A 9,107-nucleotide genomic window follows, 5' to 3' on the forward strand; every position below is an offset into this window, starting at 1 on the left:
GCTGATTGCTGAAGAATTGATGCTTTTGAATTCTGGTGCTGGAAGAGACTCCTAAGAGTCCCATGGACTAAACAAGAAGATCAAACCTATCCATTCTTAAGGAAATCAGCCCTGAGTGCTCACTGGAAGGACAGATCCTGAAGCTGAGGCTCCAATGCTTTGGCCACCTCATGAGAAGAGAACACTCCCTGGAAAAGACCCTGATGTTGGGAGAGATGGAGGGCACAAGGAGAAGGGGACGACAGAGGACAAGATGGTTGGACAGTGTTCTCGAAGCTACCAGCATGAGTTTGACCAAATTGCGGGAGGCAGTGGAAGACAGGAGTGCCTGGCGTGCCCCTTGGGGTCACGAAGAGCCGGACACGACTAAACGACTAAACAACAACAACAACAACATTTTGCTTATTATTATTTCCACTTTTCTTAATCTTTCTCGTTATGAGCTTTATTTCCAATTCTACTGGTTTCACTATTTCATCTTATCTTTCCTATATACGACATAAATTTTTCCAATTCTTTTTGAAATGTTTCCTCTCCCTGTTGTCTAATTTTCCCTGTTAATTTGGCTATTTCTGCATATTCCATTACCTTCTGTTACCATTCTTCTACTGATGGCATTTGCTGTTGTTTCTCAGCATTTCCAAGTATAGCTGGGCAAGACTCTTTGACTGAAGTCCTGGAGAAGTGTTGACAGTCAGTGTGGACAATGACTGAGCTAGATGGACCACCGTGAAGCTTCCAGTGTGGTGTAGTGGTTAAGAGTGATAGACTCGTAATCTGGTGAACCGGGTTCGCTTCCCCGCTCCTCCACATGCAGCTGCTGGGTGACCTTGGGCTAGTCACGCTTCTTTGAAGTCTCTCAGCCCCACTCACCTCACAGAGTGTTTGTTGTGGGGGAGGAAGGGAAAGGAGATTGTTAGCCGCTTTGAGACTCCTTCAGGTAGTGATAAAGTGGGATATCAAATCCAAACTCTTCTTCTTCTTTAAACAGCTCTTCATGTTCAGCCATGAGGACTAGAATCTTACAGGTTCATAATACACTGGTATCTCAGGTTACAGACGCTTCAGGTTACAGACTCCGCTAACCCAGAAATAGTACCCTGGGTTAAGAACTTTGCTTCAGGATGAGAACAGAAATGGCACCTCAGGTTAAGAACAGTTTCAGGTTAAGAACGGACCTCCAGAATGAATTAAGTTCTTATTCTGAGGTACCACTGTATTTAAAGCATTTAAAGTATTTAAATTTAGTATTTAAAGCACTATGATGAAATTTCAATCAGTTATGCCTTCGCCTGAATAATTCTGGGATGTGCGCTTATGGATGCTGAGACTTGCTAGGAGACCCCTATTCCCCCCGCAAGCTACGATTTCCAGAGTGGTTTAACCACAAATCCCTCTTCACAGGGAACTCTGGGAGTTGCAGCTCTGAGAAGGGAACAGGGGTCTCCTAGCAACTCTCTGCCAGCAAACTACACTTCCCAGTGTTCGAAACAGTTTTGTTTTGTTCCAGGTCATCTAAGAGAGAGAGGCACACAAGCCTGTTTGAATTTTAGGCTGGGAACTGGGCTGATGAGAAAAAGCAGAACCTTCAGGCCTTGTTATCTCATCACAACAACAAAGGCCGTATCTCCTGCGAAAGTTCTCACTTGGCCTTCAACTGCAGGTGTCCCCATCAGTGAGAGCAAAGGAGGCTCCTGACAGAGTTGCCAACTGCATCTGGTCGTCAGAGGACTCCACTGAAATCCCCTGGAAGATCCAGCTGCTAAAAACAAAACAAAAAAAACCACCTTTGTCCTCATAGGTATAAGAAATACAAATTTGTTTCCTTGTTTAGAGAGCATTCCAAATGTAGCATCACAGTCAGCTTGCCCTATACAGTGGTACCTTGGTTCTCAAACTTAATCCCTTCCGGAAGTCCGTTCCAAAACCAAGGCGCACTTTCCCATAGAAAGTAATGCAAAATGGATTAATCTGTTCCAGACTTTTAAAAACAACCCCTGAAACAGCAATTTAACATGAATTTTACTATCTAACGAGACCATTGATCCATAAAATGAAATCAATAATCAATGTAAAGGTAAAGGTAAAGGGACCCCTGACCATTAGGTCCAGTCGTGTCCAACTCTGGGGTTGCAGTGCTCATCTCGCTTTATTGGCCGAGGGAGCCAGCATACAGCTTCCGGGTCATGTGGCCAGCACCGACTAAGCCGCTTCTGGCGAACCAGAGCAGCGCATGGAAATGCTGTTTACCTTCCTGCCGGAGCCGTACCTATTTATCTACTTGCACTTTGACGTGCTTTCGAACTGCTAGGTTGGCAGGAGCAGGGACCGAGCAATGGGAGCTCACCCCGTCAAGGGGATTCGAACCACCGACCTTCTGACTGGCAAATCCTAGGCTCTGTGGTTTACCCACAGTGCCACCCGTGTTCCTAATAATCAATGTACTGTACTATAAAATAAATAAGACAGTATTTTAGATGATAAAATAAAAAAAAAAATCTTACCTTCACTGATAGTCATTGTTTGGATGGGGGGCTTTTATCCATTTCCGCAGTCGCACAATCAATCAATCAATCAGTGGAGTTTGTAACCTGAAGTATCTGTAACCTGAGGTACCACTGTATATGGTGTGAATGTGTTCTTGCTTTTCCATCCTCTTTCCAAATCTCTCTGTCTCACCTTAAACGCTGCTGAGGTTTCATGATCAAATTCACAAATTGATGCAGAAAGAAGAAGAACCGAAGTTAAGACTAGGAAATTTTGAAACCGAAATGGCCAGACACTTCCACCTCTAGCTGTAAAAGGTAAAGGTAAAGGACCCCTGACAGTTAAGTCCAGGCACGAACAACTCTGGGGTTGCAGAGCTCATCTCGCTTAACTGGCCAAGGGAGCCGGCGTTTGTCCGCTTCCGCAGACAGTTTTTCCGGGTCATGTGGCCAGCATGACTAAACCGCTTCTGGCGAACCAGAGCAGCGCACGGAAACGCCGTTTACCTTCCCACTGGAGCGGTACCTATTTATCTACTTGCACTTTTGGCCTGTTTTCGAACTGCTAGGTTGGCAGGAGCTGGGACAGAGAACGGGAACTCACCCCTTCGCGGGGATTCGAACCGCCAATCTTCCGATCGGCAAGCCCAAGAGGCTCAGTGGTTTAGACCACAGCGCCACCTGAGTCCCTACCCCTAGCTATAGGATCCTGTAAATGGTACATAAACACTGAAATAGCTCATCAAACCAGCCACTTAACTGAGGACTTTGCCTTTGGATGCCAAAGGAAGAAGCCCAGGGGACAAGGGCACCAGCAGCTAACATATCAGCTGTTTCCTGTTCTTTGGTTTTAACTCCGCCGCTGCCGATATTCTCATCAAATGGCAAATCCTGTAACCTTGCAAAATATATCAGAATTCATCTGTGCACACAGAGGGGAGATGCAAGAGGAGCGGAGTGCTGTGACCCTCGACTTGTGTTTCAGCATCAAGTGAAAATATTTAGTCTGCGACCATTTGAGAAAATATAAAAAGGGCTTGCATTCCACCAGCCTCACAGCCCACACCTCCCAGACATTCTCTGGCTTTTGGCCAAGGCTCATTCCCTGCTCCCTTTCCACCCCTTTTGGCTGTCCTTTGCATCTCTCTCTCTCTCTCTCTCTCTCTCTCTCTCTCTCTCTCTCTCTCTCTCTCTCTCTTCCAGCCCGTTCTGGCTGTACATGCAAAACCCAGCAAATTGCATTTAAGTTCTGAAGATATATTTTTTTTGTTTCACACAAAAATGCAGGGTTCCCTTGTTCCCTGGATGACACCTCCCTTTTGCACACAGATGGTGCTGTTTTGGCATCATAAGGAACGGCACTCACCACCTGAAGACCAGAAACAGAAGGATGCAATACAATAATCTTTATTGTCATTGTCTCATAGAGAACAACGAAATTGAAAAATCTACATAAAACATTCAAAACCCAACAAGCCTGCTATCCCAGCTATCCCAAGCTGGTTAGCACCCTAAAAACTCTGATACCCCATTTTTAAATACAATATATTCCCATAGAGACTCCTTACACTGCGCTTAAAACCAGAATCGCATTTGGGTAGAAAATGTTTCTCAGGCGGCTAGTCCTAGTCTTTATAACCCTGTACCTTCCTCCAGAAGGCAGAAGCTGAGATAGATCGTTTCCAGGGTGCGCACTATCCTGCGCTATCTCTGCCGCTTTCTCATGGCACCTGGAAGCATGGATTTGATCTAAGGTGGGAAGAGTGCACCCAATTATTCTCTCCGCAGTCTTTACAACCCTGGACAGCATCGTTTTTTCCTGACCGTGCAGCTCCCAAACCACACACAGAGACCATAAGTTAATACACTCTCAACAGCACAATAGTAAAATGCCATCAACAAGTCCTTTGAGAGATTGTTTTTCCAGAGGATTCTCAGAAAGGAGAGATTCCATATGGATGTCAGGCAGTTCCAGTTAGGATGTTTGCACTACGGTCCATAATCCTCCTGGGCTAAAAGTCAGGGGTCTCCAATGTGTCAGCAAAGTGTCCCCTGGCTGATATAGACCTCCTCTGCCTTCTGTGGGAACATGAAGGATAGTAGGAGAGGATATATTGATTAAATATTATCCTTCCTTCGCTCTCTCCAGTGAGTCATGTAACAGAGCAGATTCTGCTCAATGCATCAGGGAGCTAGTTTGCAGATTCATTTGAATTTCTTCATTTAAGCAATCCAGTCCGGCTTGATCAGACTGGATTATTCCTGGTACCCCCTTTGATCCCTCTGAAAAGAATAAAGACACAAGAGACTTTCCTTAAAAGTAACAAGAAGTTTACTCATGTTCAGTTCACAGCGTGATTCTTGAAGGCAGGCTTTAGAGCTCGTAGTTACAGATACATAGTGTTAGTTCATCCCTTACGGGTATATGCTGCCGGCTGAGAGCCAGCAGACAGCAAAATACATTAAGACAACAGCACCAAGAGAACAAAAATGGCTGCAAGAGAGCAGCATGGCATCAAGAGAGCAAGATGGCTGTGTGACTATGTTTTTTTTTTTTTTTAATAATATTTATTAAAATTTCAAGGAATTACAAAAGTAAAAGAAAATAAAACAAAAATGCAAAATACAAAAAAATAAAACAATTAAAAACAAGTCAATTTTTCCACATCTTATCTTTCATTTGCTTGTTTCTTTGACCTCCTCACACCTCCCTTTTTTGTGTTCTAGTTCAATTAGTTAATTCAGCAAATCCTTTCCATCTTTGTTTTTTTCTTAATAATTTATCTTAGTATATTGTAACTTTACATTCTCACCTGTTAACAATCCATTTTTACATACTCCTTTGTAACATTACTGCTAAAACCACATAACTTCATTCCAGCATCCTTCTAACATTCCTTAATTTTACAATGTTTCTGTAGATAGTCTTTAAATTTCTTCCAACCTTCTTCTACCGACTCTTCTCCCTGGGCTGTGTGACTATGTTGGGAAACTGTGTACGTGCAGCTACTTACACAGAGTCAATTAAGGTTTGGCAGACAGCCAGAAGGCAATCTGAAGGAGTAAGTCTGCCTGGTAATAACAGAGACATGAAGACAGCTCCCTGATTGGTCAAGCTCTCTCAAAGGAGTGATAATTAATGGCCTACTAACTGGAATGTGTTAGTTCAGGAGTTCAGTGTTCAGAGTTCTGTGTGTCAGTGTGGAGGTTGAGAGTTGTATGAGAGAGCTAGCTAAAGATCCGTGTTCTGTTCCTGTAACTAGTCCACTGTGTATAATAAACACCTAACTACAAGTTCCTGGTTGCTGCTTCGTCTATCCTGTCTGCAGCCAAGTCGCCAATTGCTTCCGTGGATTCTGCGTGTACTCTGCTAGGCCTGGCTAAGGTCCTGCAACTAGTCAGAAAGTTGCGAAACACCAAATAGGTTTTGCCAATAGACTAGACCTCTTGTGGGGTCTTCTGGGGTCACGCCCACCTACCTGGTCACATGCAGGAAGAGGACGCTCCAGACCAGTGAAACAGGAAGTTATACTGACTGGAATAACATCCCCCTGCCTGTGCCCACTCTAGGAAACAAGAAATATTGCATTTGACTGTTTCAATGGATTACCGTACTTTTCCGTGTATAAGACGTCCCCTTGTATAAGAGGCCCCCTATTTTTGGGGACTCCAAATTAAGGAAATGGCCCTCACTTGTTGAGTGTTTTTGGAGAGGGTGGCCCAAAGTTGTTGAGCTTTTTGGGGTGAGGATTGGAGTTTTAGAGCTTTTTGGGGGGAGGATGACCCAAAGTTGTTGCCCAGAGTTACTGAGCTTTTCAGGGGGGTTGACAAAGGTTATTGAGGTTTTTTGGGGGGAGGCAATGCAGTAAATCACTAACCCGATGATTAAAATCGCTCGCATCACTCGCTAGCAAAACGCATCTGCCAATCGCCAACAGACGACGGAAACCACAAGCCCAATTGCCACAGCGGCAGCAAATCAAAATCTGCCCTTGGCGCAGCAACCATGCACACACACACAATGAACGCAACATCAGTCAATACAAAGCAGCCTTTGCCACAGCCACCAATCGCACACATCTTCTGCTTGCATCTCAATCCAGGCAGCAGGTCAACATGAGAGGTTGACCAGCATAATCTCCTTCCATGACACCAGACTACTGGCTCTCAGGCTGCCCAGCTTCTGCCAGCTTGCTTTCAAAAGAAATTAAAAACCCCACATTCTCTCATGTCTTCTGACTGCCCAAGATACTCAACCAGCCTAGGATCCAGATGCCTGACAACACCGTTCTAAACAAACATCGCCGTATCTTGGCGTATGACCGTCCTGGAACAGTGACATCCCGCTTGAGTTTACAACATTGACTGCTGAGAATCTCTTGGGTGGCCTATCTGGTTCTTAAATCATCTCTTTTTAATATTTTTTAAGCGTTTCCAGGATCTATAAATATTAAATCCGTACCCATACGCAAAGCCTCTCCCAAGAGAGCTGTCCCAGGTGACTCAGCGGGCTGAGTAAGATGTCAGAAATATGCCTTCCCTCCCGCTGTGATCTCCTTCGTCCCAGACAGGTAGATAAATGTGTTCGTGGAGGGACTTTGGAACCCAAAGCCTTTGCAAGTTCAGGCCAGGAGACAACAGAGTTGTCTGAAGTCCGTCCAGTGGCTTCCCAGCAGGAACGTTTCCCACAGACATTAGTAATGGTTTTGCAACCATCGACATTCTCTTTTTCTCCTCCTATGTTCCTAGCTGTCCAAACAAGTTGTGGAGATGCTGTCAGGCCACGAAGCATCGTCAGAAAGAGGGCCTCCATCCATGAGGGAATGCAACTCCTGGCCAAAGGGTCAGGGAGGCCAGCTCAGAAAAAGGGACCTATCCTGTCATCTGTAATGTCAGCGAACTAGAAGACAATTTAAGCAACTATCAAGAGTGTTCGTTCGGTGGCGTAGAGAATGAGAGAACACGTGTTAAGAACATCAGAAGAGGGGTTATTTTTATTTATTGCAAATTAATTTCCCTGAATAAAATGCCGTTTTAATATGTATTTACAATGCTATTTTTCTAGAAAAAGAGGTGCCAGGACTCACCTCCCTTGTTCTTTTATACAATGCTTTTTTCTTAAAAAAAATGTTTTGGGGGTACTCTCATTTTCCTACACCTATTGAAATATTGGCCCTCAATGAGGCCAAACTTAGATTCACAAAACATTTAGGGGTGTGCGTACCCCTGCGTACCCCCAGGGAAAAAAGCACTGCTTTTATATATGTTATTTTCACTGATACATGCATGTTTTCCTCATTTTTCAGCTCGAGAGCCACATCAAAAAATTCAGAGAAGCAGCTGGTTAGCTGGGTTTCAGCCAAAATATTGTTTCAGGAAGTGTGAATTTATTATTATTATTATTATTATTATTATTATTATTATTATTATTATTATTACAGTGGTACCTCGGGTTACATATGCTTCAGGTTACAGACTCTGCTAACCCAGAAATAGTACCTCAGGTTAAGAACTTTGCTTCAGGATGAGAACAGAAATCGTGCTCTGGCAGCGTGGCGGCAGCGGGAGGCCCCATTAGCTAAAGTGGTGCTTCAGGTTAAGAACAATTTCAGGTTAAGAACGGACCTCCGGAATGAATTAAGTACTTAACCCGAGGTACCACTGTATTATTATTATTATTATTATTATTATTATTATTATTATTATTATTATTTTTAAATGATATTTATTAGAATTTCAGAAAGAGTTACAAAAGTAAAAAAGAAATAGAAAAAAGAAACAGAAAATACAAAATACAGAAAAAATAGAAACAATTAAAAATAAATCCATCTTTCCATGTCTTGCCTTTCATTTACTTATTTCCCTGACTTCCTCACACCTCCCTTTTTTGTATTCCAGTTCAAATGGTTAATTCAGCAAATCCTTTCCCTTTTTGTTTTTATCTTAATTCTTTATCTTAATATATTATAGCTTTACATTTTCACCTGTTAACCATCCATTTTTACATACTCCTTTATAACATTGCTGCTAAAACCACTTAATTTCATTCCGACATCATTTTAACATTCATTAATTTTACAATGTTTCTGTAAATAGTCTTTAAATTTCTTCCAATCTTCTTCCACCAACTCTTCTCCCTGGTCTCGGATTCTGCCAGTCATTTCCGCCAATTCCATATAGTCTATCACCTTCATCTGCCATTCTTCCAGGGTGGGTAGATCTTGTGTCTTCCAATACTTTGCAATGAGTATTCTTGCTGCCGTTGTAGCATACATAAAGAAAGTTCTATCCTTCTTTAACACCAATTGACCGACCGTATTATTATTATTATCCATCCATCTGACTGGATTGCCCCAGCCACTCTGGTCAGCTTCCAACATAATAATGAAAACACATTAAAATAACAAAGCGAAACCAATTTCTCCCCAAAAACCAATTTCTCCTACAACCCATTGGCTTGAATGCAAAGAGCTGAGCTTCCAAACTTAGCCAATAGCTCCCTGCACAGCTGCTTTCAAGCTTCCGCAACAGACACTCTCCCCATCAGAAATTAGGATGTCTATGGACATTCTGTGATCTTCACAACTTCTTCTTCATCTTCGGCGATCACTCGTAGCCGAG

The sequence above is a fragment of the Podarcis filfolensis genome (genome assembly GCF_964270895.1).
Source record: "Podarcis filfolensis genome assembly, chromosome: 12".
In the NCBI taxonomy this organism is placed as follows: domain Eukaryota; kingdom Metazoa; phylum Chordata; class Lepidosauria; order Squamata; family Lacertidae; genus Podarcis; species Podarcis filfolensis.